The sequence below is a fragment of the Pleurodeles waltl genome, chromosome 1_1, assembly GCF_031143425.1.
Source record: "Pleurodeles waltl isolate 20211129_DDA chromosome 1_1, aPleWal1.hap1.20221129, whole genome shotgun sequence".
In the NCBI taxonomy this organism is placed as follows: domain Eukaryota; kingdom Metazoa; phylum Chordata; class Amphibia; order Caudata; family Salamandridae; genus Pleurodeles; species Pleurodeles waltl.
The window spans coordinates 251,023,542-251,041,033 of record NC_090436.1 but is presented as its reverse complement, the minus strand read 5'-3'; positions in this window follow the sequence as shown (position 1 = coordinate 251,041,033).

The window sequence follows — 17,492 nt, the reverse complement described above, 5'->3', positions numbered from 1 at the left end:
GTATTAAGTGGGCCAAAAGTGGTAATCGTGATGTTGCAAAGGCAGTGCACAGCATGTTGAAGTTTTATCATACCACACCATATTCCACAACCAAGGTCTCACCTTTTGAAATTCTAAGAGGAAGAAAAGCTAATGCCAGTTTCCATCCTTCATGGATGTCAAAATGGAGTAGGAGCGAGTCTAATGTAGAGCAATTGTTAGATTTGGTGAAGAGGAATGTGGGAATTACTCAAGAAAAACAGAAAGCTTGGTATAACAAAACGAAAGGTGTATAAAATGTTGCAGTCAATCCTGGTGACACGTTTTGTATAAAATATGCTATACATGTGTAAAAAGGGAAATGTAAGTTCAGCAATTCTGTCAGAGTAGAGACAATTTGTGGGAATGCTGTCAAAGTCAGTAGAGAACATTGGTGGAATATGGCAAAAATTGTTAAAGTTAAAAATTTACTATTAGTCTGAGGGATCTCATGAAAGTAGTGAGATGAGTATACAAGACAATATGAGTGTCTTTCATGAAGGTGTTTGTCAGCACCAAGTGTATAATAGCCAAAGAAGTTCCAGAACCTCAATTAAGCCAAGCAGGTTTCGTACATGAAGTGTTATTTTTATGTCAAACCAATTTTTTGGTGAAATTCTAGGGTATATGTTTTTTGTTATTTTGTTGTTTAGAAGAAGGGAAGATATGTAATACCTTCTATGAATATATTAGAGTTCATCCCTATGGAGCTCTCTGTACTGTGAATTCTGTATGTAGAATGTAATGATGTGGTTGCTTTTAGAATGCTATGGTCAAGGACTTGATAGTTAAAACTGTTTCAGGGAGCAGCGGGGTTCCTGTGTCTTCAACCTCTGATACCATGTAGCTCTAATAGTAGTAATAAACTACCTGAAGTTCTTCATGTCTCCTGCGTGTCTTCGTGGCCTTTGGAGCTCCCTAATATATCATCTCTTTCCCTTAATCACTTGGTCAAGCACTCTGTCTCAAAGGAATGAACTTTGAACTTTAGACTTCTTTGCCAATGAGTACATTAATATCAGGACATCCCCTTATTGTGTTTTAACAGAGTGGGGATCTTCTTCATATATATATTCTCAGATAATAAGCGAAAAGATGGACTTCTACTCACACAATGAACGAACAGATGAACTGTTAATAATAATCGTAATTTTATTCTGGAAGAATTCCAGAATATCTAAATCACTTACATTGCAGTGTTGATCAGAGGAGAGGTTAGCCTTCACAACATACTCAAGTAGCTGGAATGATGAACGCTTTACTGATGAACGTCATGGCAACTGGATGCAGGGGTTAACCTATGATCCAGGCTGCAAGTGTTATGTGAGTTGCTCAACATTCCCACCCAATTGGAACTCCCCACTTGCATAACAAAATGTGGGTGATGCAAACAAGTGACTGGAGTGTATATGGGAAGAAAGACTGCTCTGGAGCTAAATGGTTTGTGATCAAATTCAGAGGTAGTATCGCCATTCTGTTTTGCTCTGCAGCTGTACAGTTACTATAGAGGGCCATAGGCCACATTCAAAGCAATCTAATCAGGATCTGTTCTGAAGTTGCTGTTTCAAGGTCCAGTGATTGCAAAGTCAAGTGGGATTTCATGAGAGACCTGACTGCACTCAACATGGCTGCCTGCTACCTGTAGGACCTGGACTTCAGTGAGAATTTGCAGTCCTGCAGGAGCTCCCACAAGATTTAGCAGACCAACAGGAACTATTGTGAGATCTGGCTGTTTCACACAATGTCCCTATTGTCTCACAGATGAAGCCTCAGAGTTTGCAGGAGAAATCTGTGAGCCATCCTCTGCTCTCAAATGCCCATCAGGTAGGAGCGAAGAAAGATGACCTGCAGGCAAAACAGTGGGCATGCTGTCAGATAAAGGCCCTAAAATCTAAATGCTACATGGGTTAGGAACTTTGGGGATTGCCTCTTACAAAAGGGTTACGAACAAAAGGCATAACAGTGTAGGTCCATTCAGATCAGGTCCACTGAAAAATGGACTGTACCAATTGGTTTCGGGAATTTCTTTGCAACCTCATTACCAACTTCCTTTAACCTCTTGGAGCAGGAAGGGGAAATGCCCAGGACTAATTAGTCCATCAGAAACCTCATATGTGCCAATTAATCAAAAGGGATGAGGCTCAGGACCGGGGTCATATGAGTCTCATAACCCAAATGCTCTTGTGCAAATAAAAAAACTTTCTCAGGATGAAACTCAAAGTCAAATTCAAATTTAGAAATCATTATAGAAGGCAAAAAGCAGTTAGTCAAATTCAATATCAAAGTCAATAATGCATCAAATAATGCAAATAATCAAATAAGCCAAATGTGAGAGGATCAACATAAGGTAAACCTTCAAAGCAAATACATAGCCAAAACAAAGTATAGGTCAATAGGAGAACTAACATAAATCTGCTCAGTTAAAAAGTCAATGTGGAGTCTGTCTTTGAGAAAAGAAGAAAAAGTATAAATCAACAATTAGAATGATGTAGAATGACATAGAGACTACTCAGTTTGAAAAGCAAGAAAAGTAGGCACACATCCCAAAAAGGGCACATTTTATCGGTTTCAGAAATTAAAAGCCACACACATGACATACTGAGATCTCACAACATAGGGCTGTACTAATAAAGTTACATACACATTGTAAGAAACTGGGTTACTGTTTAAGGTGGTGAAACCCTACTTAAGCAGTAACCACAATCCTTGTCAGGGTTAAGTCACAAGCAACACTGTGCTCAACCTGTGCTCAGCCTTCAGGTAGGTTGGCACAGAGCTCAGACTTAACTTAGAGGCAATGTGCAAACAGTAATAAAGTGAAAACACAACACAAAAAGGATCCCACAACAAGTTAGAAAAATAGAACTCTCTTTAATAAATGAAACAAGACACCGGTCATCTAGATCATTTCCCTCAGGGGAGAAAATCACTTTTGCAGTTTCCCTGGGGTGACAGGTGCCCAAATGTATATTCAAGACATCGGCGGGCTGTTTTTAAAGGCTGATTGAAGCCTTTGAAAGGTGTCTAAAGAGAGCGAAATTAATGATGCCTTATATTTGCCATTGTTCTTTTAGGCCCCTTGAGTGTCCTCAGGCACATAGGGACCCCTTTCCCCCCCTCAGGGAAATGCTTCATTTTGCCATAAGCATAACAACATTCCTACTAAGAGTGTCTAAGGCAGATGATATTGCTTTGTGTAGTGACGCATCTATAACATCCACCAGGTCTTCATCAATGGGGAAGGAGAATTGCTCCCTTCTATTGCATTAATCGGCTCACCCCTATGGGCACCTGCCATGGTAGCTAAGGCGAAAGTAAAATATTTAGACCCTCAGAAATGTGGGTGCCTGGTAGCTCCTACCTGCGGTAGGGCCATTATTTCTAGGTACCAAGACTTGTTACCCAGCTGTGCCTATACAGTGCAGTACCTTACATGTACTAGTGCTTGTTTGCTCAACACGCACCCATAACATTGTCTCCATAGGTAAATATTCCTGATTTGCAAGAGCTCTGCAGCCATTAAGAGCCTCTGCCAGTGGAGCATGAGGTGATTGCTGGACTGTTGGTACTCACTTGTATTCACTGCATCTCTCTTCTCTGTGGAAGAAGAGACCCCGAAGAAGAGACCACTGAAACATGCACAGGTGCTCCTAAGGTCACCGACCCATCAGCATGCTCTGCCACATCAATACCAAACCGTGGAGCTCTCACCTTCATTTCACCCACTCTTGGACAACTTAGAAGCATAGCAAGTTGCTGTTGCACGCCCCGGGAGAATTAATTACAGTGTGTTGCATGAATGGGGCCACTGAAGCGGGAGTGTGAGAAGAGCTGAGGCAGCTCTATCAGCTGTAGACAGTCCCCGCAGGCAAGTGGAGGTCATGCAACACTAATACCACAATAGAAGCACCACCAAACATGTAATAAACATGCCAATCGTATATCAAACATGTCATGTAAGAAATTGGGTTGTTGGTTGAATGGGATGTGGGCCCTGGTCTAGTAGCAACCACAGTCCTTGTCAGGGTGAGGCATCCTGTGCTCATCCCTCTGGTACCTTGGCACAGAGCAAACAGGCTTACCACTGTGGCATTGTGTAAAGTATTAGTGCAACACATCAAGCAGTAACACAGTAAAAACACACCACAAAAGGATCCCACACTAGATTAGACAAATAGAGTACGCTTTAATAAAAAGAAAACAAAACCAAAACAACAAAAATCCAATCAGTAGAACCAGAGATATGCAGTGTTAGAAATTGGGTTTTTGGTTGGCAGTCAGGTTGCCCTCTGTCCAAGCAAGAACCCTCACTCTAGTCAGGGTAAGTCACACACAATCCAAACACAGCCTGTGCTCACCCTCCGGTAGCTTGGCACGAGCAGTCAGGCTTAACTTAGAAGGCAATGTGTAAAGCATTTGTGCAATAAATCATACAACACCATAGCATAACACCACAAAAATACACCACACAGTGTTTAGAAAAATATATAATATTTATCTGGGTATCTTCAGGTCAAAACGATCAAAGTTGCAATACGAATTTGTAAAGATATCACTGAAAAGTGATAGAGAGTGTCTTAAGTCTTTAGAAAGTAAACAAAGTCTCTTTCAAACACAAAGTACGTGGTTTCTGGTGGAAAATCTCCTCAGAGGGCCACAGGAGAAGAGGTGCGTGGAAAACTGGTGTGTGCGTCGATTTCTCCTCAGCACACACGGACTTGCGTCGTTATTTTCCACGTGGGGAAGTCGGCGTCATTTTCCGGCGCGTGGACAGTCTCTTTCTGTGGATCGCGGGGATTACCAGATGTCCCGGGTCTGTGCGTGGATTTTCCTGCTTGTTCTCCGGCTGCGCGTCGGTCTGCGGGGCTGCGCGTCGAAATTACGATCTCACGGCAGGCGTCGCGTCGATTTCTCCTCTAGACTTCGATCTGCAGGGCTGCGCGTTGAAATTACGATCTCACGGCAGGCGTCGCGTCGATTTCTCCTCTAGAGGTCGGGCGGCGTTGTCCTTGCGAGGCCGTGCGTCGGACCTTCGATCGTCCCCAGAGCGTCGCGTTGATCAGCGTCAGAGTGCGGCGTTTTTCTCGCCGCGAAACAAGCTGTGCGTCGAAATTTTCGGCGCACGGAGCGTCCAAGTAAAAGAGAGAAGTCTTTTTGTCCCTGAGACTTCAAGGAACAGGAGGCAAGCTCTATCCAAGCACTTGGAGAGCACTTTCACATCCAGACAAGAGTTCAGCAAGGCAGCAGGGCAACAGCAAGGCAGCAGTCCTTTGTAGAAAGCAGACAGGTGAGTCCTTTGAGCAGCCAGGCAGTTCTTCTTGGCAGGATGTAGTTTCTGGTTCAGGTTTCTTCTCCAGCAAGTGTCTGATGAGGTAGGGCAGAGGCCCTGTTTTATACTAAGTTGTGCCTTTGAAGTGGGGGTGACTTCAAAGAGTCTCTAAGAAATGCACCAAGCCCCCTTTCAGCTCAATCCTGTCTGCCAGAGTCCCAGTAGGGGGTGTGGCAGTCCTTTGTGTGAGGGCAGGCCCTCCACCCTCCCAGCCCAGGAAGACCCATTCAAAATGCAGATGTATGCAAGTGAGGCTGAGTACCCTGTGTTTGGGGTGTGTCTGAGTGAATGCACAAGGAGCTGACAACTAAACCTAGCCAGACGTGGATTGAAGGGCACAACAAGATTTTAGTGCAAAGAAATGCTCACTTTCTAAAAGTGGCATTTCTAGAATAGTAATATTAAATCCGACTTCACCAGTTAGCAGGATTTTATATTACCATTCTGGCCATACTAAATATGACCTTCCTGCTCCTTTCAGATCAGCAGCTGCCACTTCAACAATGTATGAGAGCAGCCCCAATGTTAGCCTATGAAGGGAGCAGGCCTCACAGTAGTGTAAAAACGAATTTAGGAGTTTTACACTACCAGGACATATAACCACACAAGTACATGTCCTGCCTTTTACCCACACAGCACCCTGCTCTAGGGGTTACCTAGGGCACACATTAGGGGTGACTTATGTATAGAAAAAGGGGAGTTCTAGGCTTGGCAAGTACCTTTAAATGCCAAGTCGAAGTGGCAGTGAAACTACACACACAGGCCTTGCAATGGCAGGCCTGAGACAAGGTTAAGGGGCTACTGAGGTGGGTGGCACAACCAGTGCTGCAGGCCCACTAGTAGCATTTAATCTACCTGCCCTAGGCACATGTAGTGCACTCTACCAGGGACTTACAAGTAAATTAAATAGTCAATCATGGATAAACCAATCAGTAGTACAATTTACACAGAGAGCATATGCACTTTAGCACTGGTTAGCAGTGGTAAAGTGCCCAGAGGTCAAAAGCCAACAACAACAGGTCAGAAAAAATAGGAGGAAGGAGGCAAAAAGTTTGGGGATGTCCCTGTCAAAAAGCCAGGTCCAACATGACCCCCTACCAGCCTAAAGCCAGGAGAGAACAATCACTATCCTGATGTACTTCCCTGTTTGAGGCGACAGAACAAGGACCCAGGCCCACAACAGCAGGGGCATGCTCCAGTTCTTCGCCTTCCTGACTCCAATTGGATCACTCTGTCCATACTCTCAGGGCCCACTAAGCCAACCCATGGGGAACCTTTCTCCTTACCTGCGGATCCCATCTGTGCAGCACCTAACCTTACTTTGCTCACAGATGTATCCCAGGAGCAGGATAGTACCACCATGACCAACACAGTGGTGTTGCCCACTCTACCCCCGGGGTGTGACACTTGTCCCCTCCCCAGGGATAACTCTGTCCACCCGGACAGCAAGCCACAGTGATTACTGACAGCTGCCAGGGATGAGAGCCAGGCCCCAGGCCTCTCAAAGCTCTCCAACCACTGTGGCTGTGGAGAGTGGGGGGCGGTAGCCCCAGGTGCTGGGCACCCTTTAACCACTCTCCCTTCCACCAGGTCAGGGATGACAGCCTGAACCTGGTCCTCCCCTCTGGGGCTCTGTACCCTCCCTCCTGGAGCGGTACCCCCAGAGTCCAACATGGTCAGGGTGCTTACAGAAGTCACCCTGTACTATTCGTCCACCAGTGCAGGGCTGTTAACCTGCAACTGGCCCTCCAACCTGGGGTCTGTACCTTCAGGTTGGACTAGGGCCCGGGGTGAGGCTTCCCTCCCCCTGCCCTCCCTTCTGGGGTCCAGCACCCTCCAACTAGGAGTGGCCTCCTCAGAAGACAACATGGTAGGGGCACTGTTATCAGTAGCCCCTCCCTCCAGGTCCGGGGGGACACCCTGAACCTGGTCTTCCAGCCCAGGGTCTGTACCCTCAGACTGGATCACTGCCTGGCAAACCAGGACTTTCTGGGAGGCACACCTACCCCCTACCAGGTCAGAGCTTAACCTTGGCACCTGACCATTCAACTCAGAGTCACCACCCTGAAGTTGAACAATTGCCTGGCGCACCAGGACTTTCTGGGAGGCACACCTACCTCCCACCAGGTCAGAGTTTAACCTCTGAGCCTGGTTCCCCAAACCAGGGTCACCACCCTGAGGTTGGGCAATTGCCTGGCACGTCAGGACTTTCTGGGGGGCCCACCTACCCCCCACCAGGTCAGAGTTTAACCTCTGGACCTGGTCATCCAACCCAGAGTCAACACCCTGAGGTTGGACAATTGCCTGGCACACCAGGACTTTCTGGGAGGCACGCCTACCTCTCACCAGGTCAGAGGTTACCCTCTGAGCCTGGTTCCCCAACCCAGGGTCACCACCCTGAGGTTGGGCAATTGCCTGGCACAGCAGGACTTCTTGGGAGGCACACCTACCTCCCACCAGGTCAGAGTTTAACCTCTGAACCTGGGTATCCAACCCAGAGTCACCACCCTGAGGTTGGCCAACTGCCTGGCACACCAGGACTTTCTGGGAGGCACGCCTACCTCCCACCAGGTCAGAGGTTAACCTCTGAACCTGGTTCTCCAACCCAGGGTCACCACCCTGAGGTTGAACAATTGCCTGGCACGCCAGGACTTTCTGGGGGGCACACCTACCCCCCACCAGGTCAGAGTTTAACCTCTGAACCCGGTTATCCAACCCAGAGTCAGCACTCTGAGGTTGGACCACTGCCTGGTACACCAGGACTTTCTGGGGGGCACACCTACCCCCCAACAGGTCAGAGTTTATCCTCTGAACCTGGTTAGCCAATCCAGAGTCACCACCCTGAAGTTGAACCATTGCCTGGCAGGCCAGGACTTCCAGGAAGGCACACCTACCTCCCACCAGGTTACAGTTTAACCTCTGAGCCTGGTTCCCCAACCCAGGGTCGCCACCCTGAGGTTGGGCAATTGCCTGGCACGCCAGGACTTTCTGGGGGGCACACCTACCCCCCACCAGGTCAGAGTTTAACCTCTGAACCTGGTCATCCAACCCAGAGTCAACACCCTGAGGTTGGACAATTGCCTGGCACAGCAGGACTTCTTGGGAGGCACATCTACCTCCCACCAGGTCAGAGTTTAACCTCTGAACCTGGGTATCCAACCTAGAGTCACCACCCTGAGGTTGAATCCTTGCCTGGCATGCCAGGACTTCCTGGGGGGCACTCTCACCCCCCCCAAGGGACATACCGCCCCCAAGGGTCACACAAGAGTCTGGTTGGCGCAGGTCTCCCGACCTCTGCCCATCCAACAGAGTCTGGGTTTCCCCCAAACCAGAAACGGTTTCACCTGGGTCATTCCTGGGGGGCTCTGCTCTCAGAGCTGTCCCCTGACTCTCAAGGTCCTCCACTGGGGTCTGCAACCCCCTCTCAACCCTATGTCTGGACTTCTGCACCCCCTCACTAGGAGGGGTACTGCCAGACGCCAGAACTGTTGGGATGCTGGCTACAGTCACCCCCCCAAGTTCTTCTGACACTGCGGGGCTTCCCTCAAAAGATGGCCCTACGGTACAGGCTAGGCTTCCCTCCTGGTGTTCCCTCATGGAACACTCTAGGACCTGGGACCTACCTGGGACACTACAATCCTTTCCCACCTCACTCGGTTGGGAACCACCTAGACCACTCCCTTCAGGAGCACCCCCAAATGCCTCTTCAGACTCTCTGGTACTCACCCAGAAGTCTGCCTCCATTGTAAGTTCCCTGGGGTCAGAGAACTCACACTCCACCTGGTGTTGGCGTAGCTCTGGAAAATAAGGACCAGACATATGCTCTCCAGCAATTACATCATTCTGCCCTTCACATGTATTAACCACAGTACCCTTCACCCAACCACCCAGTAACTCAACCTTGGAAAAGCACTCTACTTCACCCTCCTGAGACTGGTGAGACAGTATCTGTCTGTCCCTGACACTCAACCCATACTCTTCTGGGATGTCTCTACACTCTATATCCAGGACGTCCACCAGGGGGGAACCCTTTTCTCTGTCACTCTCTGCTAGAGTCAGTAAAGTGTCCCTCCCCCCAGTAGGAATATGACTCCCTGTGCCAGTTCCCCAATCCTTCTCAGGGACCTTGTGCATAACGGGAACTACCTCATACCCTTGAACTGCCTGGGGTGTGTCAACTCCCTTCTTCAAGTTGGGCACCACATCTCTGGGCTTGTGCCCTTCTTCAGCAGTACCAGATGCAAGATTTTTGCTGCCACCATCTGAACTTGACTCAGCCCTTCCGGCCTCCAGTTTCAGCTCTTTACAGCTCAGCTCTTGAGCTGCAATCTTTTCTTCTTCCAGGGCTAAGAGTCTTTTTGCCTCAACCTCTGCAAGATACTCCTCTAATTGTTGCTCCTGTCGCCTTTGACTTCGGAGCCATTCATCTATTTCTGGGTCACTGTCCAACTCTGAGTAGTCTTCCTCCTCATCTGAGTAGTCTTCCTCCTCATCTGAGGGGTACTTAGTCATTTGGTTTCTTGCTGCCTCTCTCTCTGCCCATCTTTCCTCCCCCCAGACTATGTAGTGATGGAGCATCTCCGCTTTAGTAGATCTCCTTGCTACAGGAAGGCCCCATTTTCTGCAAAGCTTCCTTAGGTCAGCCTTAGTGAGGTGGTCAGTACGAACAAAGAATGAGTAGGTACACAATCCCATTCTGATAAGATCTTATCAGCAAAAACCAAAATTCAAAGTCCAAAATATCAATAGTATATCCAGGAGGACATCAGAGAACCAAAAGCCAAAAAAGATGAAAAATCAAGTTGACCTTCAACTGTGGGTAGGTAGTGAAATACTTAGCTACTGTATGTCACTGCACAAACACAAGTCCTATCCTCACCGCTGATCACCAATGTTAGAAATGGGGTTTTTGGTTGGCAGTCAGGTTGCCCTCTGTCCAAGCAAGAACCCTCACTCTAGTCAGGGTAAGTCACACACAATCCAAACTCAGCCTGTGCTCACCCTCCGGTAGCTTGGCACGAGCAGTCAGGCTTAACTTAGAAGGCAATGTGTAAAGCATTTGTGCAATAAATCATACAACACCATAGCATAACACCACAAAAATACACCACACAGTGTTTAGAAAACTGGTGTGTGCGTCGATTTCTCCTCAGCACACACGGACTTGCGTCGTTATTTTCCACGCGGGGAAGTCAGTGTCGTTTTCCGGCGCGTGGACAGTTTCTTTCTGTGGATCGCGGGGATTACCAGATGTCCCGGGTCTGTGCGTGGATTTGCCTGCTTGTTCTCCGGCTGCGCGTCGGTCTGCGCGTCGAAATTACGATCTCACGGCAGGCGTCGCGTCGATTTCTCCTCTAGACTTCGATCTGCGGGGCTGCGCGTTGAAATTACGATCTCACGCCAGGCGTCGCGTCGATTTCTCCTCTAGAGGTCGGGCGGCGTTGTCCTTGCGAGGCCGTGCGTCGGACCTTCGATCGTCCCCAGAGCGTCGCGTTGATCAGCGTCGGAGTGCGGCGTTTTTCTCGCCGCGAAACAAGCTGTGCGTCGAAATTTTCGGCGCACGGAGCGTCCAAGTAAAAGAGAGAAGTCTTTTTGGCCCTGAGACTTCAAGGAACAGGAGGCAAGCTCTATCCAAGCCCTTGGAGAGCACTTTCACATCCAGACAAGAGTTCAGCAAGGCAGCAGGGCAACAGCAAGGCAGCAGTCCTTTGTAGAAAGCAGACAGGTGAGTCCTTTGAGCAGCCAGGCAGTTCTTCTTGGCAGGATGTAGTTTCTGGTTCAGGTTTCTTCTCCAGCAAGTGTCTGATGAGGTAGGGCAGAGGCCCTGTTTTATACTAAGTTGTGCCTTTGAAGTGGGGGTGACTTCAAAGAGTCTCTAAGAAATGCACCAAGCCCCCTTTCAGCTCAATCCTGTCTGCCAGAGTCCCAGTAGGGGGTGTGGCAGTCCTTTGTGTGAGGGCAGGCCCTCCACCCTCCCAGCCCAGGAAGACCCATTCAAAATGCAGATGTATGCAAGTGAGGCTGAGTACCCTGTGTTTGAGGTGTGTCTGAGTGAATGCACAAGGAGCTGACAACTAAACCTAGCCAGACGTGGATTGAAGGGCACAACAAGATTTTAGTGCAAAGAAATGCTCACTTTCTAAAAGTGGCATTTCTAGAATAGTAATATTAAATCCGACTTCACCAGTTAGCAGGATTTTATATTACCATTCTGGCCATACTAAATATGACCTTCCTGCTCCTTTCAGATCAGCAGCTGCCACTTCAACAATGTATGAGAGCAGCCCCAATGTTAGCCTATGAAGGGAGCAGGCCTCACAGTAGTGTAAAAACGAATTTAGGAGTTTTACACTACCAGGACATATAACCACACAAGCACATGTCCTGCCTTTTACCCACACAGCACCCTGCTCTAGGGGTTACCTAGGGCACACATTAGGGGTGACTTATGTATAGAAAAAGGGGAGTTCTAGGCTTGGCAAGTACCTTTAAATGCCAAGTCGAAGTGGCAGTGAAACTACACACACAGGCCTTGCAATGGCAGGCCTGAGACAAGGTTAAGGGGCTACTGAGGTGGGTGGCACAACCAGTGCTGCAGGCCCACTAGTAGCATTTAATCTACCTGCCCTAGGCACATGTAGTGCACTCTACCAGGGACTTACAAGTAAATTAAATAGTCAATCATGGATAAACCAATCAGTAGTACAATTTACACAGAGAGCATATGCACTTTAGCACTGGTTAGCAGTGGTAAAGTGCCCAGAGGTCAAAAGCCAACAACAACAGGTCAGAAAAAATAGGAGGAAGGAGGCAAAAAGTTTGGGGATGTCCCTGTCAAAAAGCCAGGTCCAACATGCAGGTTTTAAGATTTCAGTAAAAATAGTGCCAAAAAGCCCAAAACACCAACTGTGGTTATTAACAGTCACAAGTTCAGGCCAACCGCAATGAAGCGCAGGCCTGCTACATAAACTCAAATAGGTCTGCTGAACTAAGTATCTTTGGGTCCTGGTTGTTGTGCGTTGCAAGGTTCCACACTGAGGATGTGTTGTGCAGCCAGGTGATGCATCAGCTCTGAAGTACTGCAGAGCTGTGATGCAAGGTCCTGCCTAGTTGCCAAGGATCCTATCGGCGAGGGCTTGTGATGCAAAGTCCGGCATTGAAGATGTGGGCGCATTCAAGGTCGGTTCCAATGAGCTTAGGGGCTGCCATGTGAGAGCCTGCATTATCATTGAGGCTGCCATCAATGAGAGATTTGTGATGCCAGGGCCTGCATCGGGAAAGCTTTGGACAGGCAGTGGTTCCAATGCAGCCACGGGGTGGATGCCAAATCCTTTGCATCAAGTGAACCCCCACAGAAGAGACAATGCATCCGTTGTGTCGGTTTGGAGGATATGTATTGGTTCTGCTGTATCTACAGATAGGCTGGCAGAGCATCTTCACAGTCCACTTCCAAGGGTCCAGAACTGGGGTGGCACCACTTGATGACAGAGTCCAGGTGCTGGGTTCAAGGTTGTTGGAGCGGTCTGTCCCTAAGGTTCTAGCCACAATGCCAGCCAACTTGCCCTTGGAGTCACTTTGGGGTCCTGGGTTCAACAGATGCAGGTCCAGACCTTCTCACCCAGGCAAGAGGGCAGCAGACAACAGGATAGCCAAGCAGAGCGTCAGTTCCTTCAGAGCAGCAGTCCAGCAGAGTGGCAGTTGTCTTCAGAGGTCCAGAAGTGTACTGAACATGTGGTGTCTGAGGTTCAATATTTATACCTGGTGCTCTTCCTCTGGAAGGTGGCAGAAGCTTCTAAAGGTTTCCCTTTAAAGTCCCCAGACATCCTGCCTTCCCTATCCTGCTCAAGGCTAACTACAGGGGGTATGCAGTCCTTTGTGTGTAGGGAGGACTCAACCTATTCAAGTATAAGTAAGGCTATGCCCAGCTCTGCCCTCCCATCCTTCCAGTGATGGCCTATCCAGGCACAATTAAGATCTCTATTGTGTGTGGCTATCTAGGAGGAATACATAAAGCCCACCTGTCAGTTCACCCAGTCATGTCACTCAGGGACAGGTTATATACTAAGGGGCATATTTACGAAAGGCTTGCACCACTGTTGTGCCAAAGGTTTTTGAAGCATCAGTGGCGTGAGCTCTACTCCAAATCTATGAGACGACACATTAGCCCAAATGTGTCTTTTTTTCTACATTTGCATTATCGAAAAGTTGCACCTTAAGCAACTGCACCATGCAGAAACTAGTATATGCAAGATAGGCATTTCCCCACAAAAAGTAACAGAAAACGAACACAGTGGTATTTATGTCTTTGGCAATATGTGCTGCATCAGATGGATGTGGCACACAAAGCCCAAATGCACAATACATTTCATACACATCGGTAAGCCAGATGTAAGAAATGATGCAATGGCTGTGCCATATAAACCAGAACATACAAAAACACTTTGACATGCTCAACTATATCATGGAGGTCGTCATCCTGCAACTAGGAGTAGCGAGAAGACCACCACTACCACGTAGGCAATGAAGGAGGAAAGATTGTGACTTCCACTAACAAATCTCGCTCATCAACCTCGGGGGGGGGTGAGGTGATAAAATTCTTTAGGCTCAGGAGGGAGTCCATCATAGCCAGGCCCCCCAACATTCCTCTACAGGTGAAACTGATGGCTGTACTACACATGGCAGCCTCTAGGTCATTCCAGGTCACAACAGCAAGAGTGGCAAGAATATTTGTCTGCCATCTGCCCACTGTCCTGGATGCCATCATTCACCTCACACCACAGTACCTCCTCATCCCCAAGACACAACAACAACAGATGAAGACCAAACAAGGCTTCTATGCCATTGCAGGTCTTACACATGTCTTGGGGGCTATGGACTGTTCACATGTGCAGTAGAATTCCCCACCTGAAACAGCACACCTGTTGCACAACTGGAAACACACAATTTTTATCAATGTCCAGGCCATCGTGGTTCATCTCGGGAGGTTTCTGCTAACAGAATACCTGGGGAGTGTACATGATGCATACTTCTTCAGACACAGCATCTTAAATGAGCGGTTCCAGAATGGGTGATAAGGGAATGGCCTACTTGTTAAGTAAATTCTGAACCATACAATACACCAACTAAAGATGAAAATTGTATGAAAGAATCACCATGTCCGTCTCTGTTGACAGAGCTAGGGCCATATGTACGATGGGTGTGCCTCAAACTTCCACCATGCATCATGGTACATGTGTAATGCAATCCCATAACTCTGATATGTCAAGGTACACAAAGCACCTTTGGGTGGTTTTCTATGTCAAAGCATGTAGGACAAATGCTACCTTGTGCAAAATGATGTGTTGCTACACTGTGTGCAAGGGATATGTCCCATGTGTGTTATGCTGGTGTTGCCATTAAACTGACATGATTGATCACATATGTCAAACAAGGGAAATCTGGGATTGTGCCCAATAAATATTTTCCACTGGCGGATGTGTAAGAAGGATCAATAAATGTAGTCCATGAAGTCACTACTGCTTTTCTATATGTACTCCATTCTGTGGCACACATACATAATTGCCTTTAAGCGTTGTATATGTGCAGTAATGTGTCATTTCATGCACAAAGAGAAATTTGCATGCAAACACTGGAAGTAGTATCTGCAAAGATCATGTGTGGCATGCAATGTAAGTATAGGCCCCAGAAAATGTATAAAGCCTATAATGCAAAACTTTATGACATCCACAGTACTAAACAGGTACATGCCTCTCCCATACTGACAGTGTAGGTACACACACATATACATAGTGAATAAGTCATATTTACATATATAAGCAACATGATCGTCCACCAGTTTTGTGGTGTCATTTGTCTAAATGAAATGTTTAGCAATGTTGCATTGTGAAACTCACAGAGTCCAACACAATGCTGTGAAAACGGTCAGCTATCAGTCATAAATTGTAATGCAACCTATTCAAAGCATTAGAGTGTACTAAGGATACCAATGTCAACATTTAGAGGCATATTTAGAAAAGTGGCACTGCACATAGTGTAGCGCCACTTTTCTTGCACCCGTTAGCACCCCCCTAATGCCACCATGTGTGTGCCGTATTTAAAATATGCCGCACCCTGGCGGTAGTTCTGGGACTAGCATCAGAATTTTTTACACTAGACCAGCGCTTTGCAGGATTAGCATTAAAAACGTTTATGCTATTCCTGTAGAGCACCTAGAGACCCATTGTCACCAATGGAAAAACTCCTTTAAACGCGTGCTCTGAGCAGGTGTTAAAAGTGCCCCAAAAAAATGACGCAAAGAAATCTCTTAGATTTCTTTGCACCTTTGTTTCGGCTTCCCTAACGGGGAAACGCCTCCTTTACATACATGATGCCTGGTGCAAGCATAATGTAGCCACAGGGGTTACAAAGTGGCACAATGCATGCATTGCACCACTTTGTAAATATGGTGCTGCATTTTTTGTCTTCTGACCTCACATTAGTGTAAACAAAAATGATGCTAATGTGGTGTTAGATTGGGCCTAGGGGCTCTTAAATATGCCCCTTAGTGGTCACAGTAATGATGACAAAGTTAAGGCCTAAAAGTGAAGATTGCCCTACAAGTTACAATCATACACATACCTGTTAAAAACTAACATACTATGGGGGTCATTACAACATTGGCGGTATAAGGCGCTTAGCGCCATGCAGAAGACCGCCAATACACCGCCGCGGCAGCGGTAGACCGCCACAGCTATTATGACACACATCACGGAATCCGCCGAAATTCAGACACCCACACAACACCGCCACACCAAAGGTCAGCGATAAACTGGCAGAAGCACATCCTCCACCTCCACACCAACAGAAACGCGGCCATGCTATTACGACCCACGAATCCACGCGGCGGTCTTTCAACTGCGGTATTCCATTGGCGGTACACACCGCCGCGCTCAAAATACACACACGTCTACAAAACACCGCCCCATTGGACATTTCGAAATACACATACCTGATACACATACAAACACCACTCCCACACACCCAACACAATATAAAACACACACCCACATCACCCACAAACCCTTACAACCAGAATTTCTGAGAGAAGGCCAGAGAGACAGCACAGCTATTGACAACCCCATTACACAGAGGCACACAACACCATCACCCACACTACATCCATGCACAAAACACCACATATCACTACTCTCACTGCACTCATCACCACATACACCACCCCACACATCACACACACCACCCCATGGCACGGCAAAGACACCCCCGCTTCTCCGAGGAGGAGCTCAGGGTCATGGTGGAGGAAATCGTACGGGTAGAGCCACAGTTATTTGGCTCACAGGTACAGCACACATCAATAGCCAGGAAGATGGAGCTATGGCGCAGAATAGTCGACAGGGTCAACGCCGTGGGACAGCACCCAAGAAATAGGGAGGACATCAGGAAGAGGTGGAATGACCTACGGGGCAAGGTGCGTTCCACGGTCTCCAGGCACAACATCGCAGTGCAGCGGACTGGGGGCGGACCCCCACCTCCTCCCCCACAACTAACAACATGGGAGGAGCAAGTCCTGACCATCTTGCATCCTGAAGGCCTCGGAGGAGTCGGTGGAGGATGGGACACTGGTAAGTCAAATCTTAACTATCACATCCCCCACCCTACCTGCATGCTATCACACACCCCCACCCTCACACCCTCCTCTATCACCCCAAATCCTCACTAATCTACCCATGACACCAACCACCCATCCCAACACCAACCCCTGAATGACAAAACTAAGCATGGGCACCCCTCACTTAAGCATCCCCATTGCACATACCGAGAACACCCCCCCCAACCATCACCACACAAGCCCCCACACAGGAATGCCTGCACTGGGGTACACAAACACCCACCCATTGCACACCATTACACACACACATGCAATAATCATGTTCTTATACCCCTGCAGGAACCCGAAGGAACGTCACCACACCAGAGGGTTCAGACAACACCACTCCACCCCCAGAAGAAGCCCACAGTAATGACAGCAGCTCTGCCCTACTGGATCCTGATGACCAGCCCGGACCATCGTGGGCCTCAGGACAGTCGGTTCCCCTTGCCCAGCCACAGCCCAACACCGAGCTGCCACCCTCTGGTAACACCAGCACAG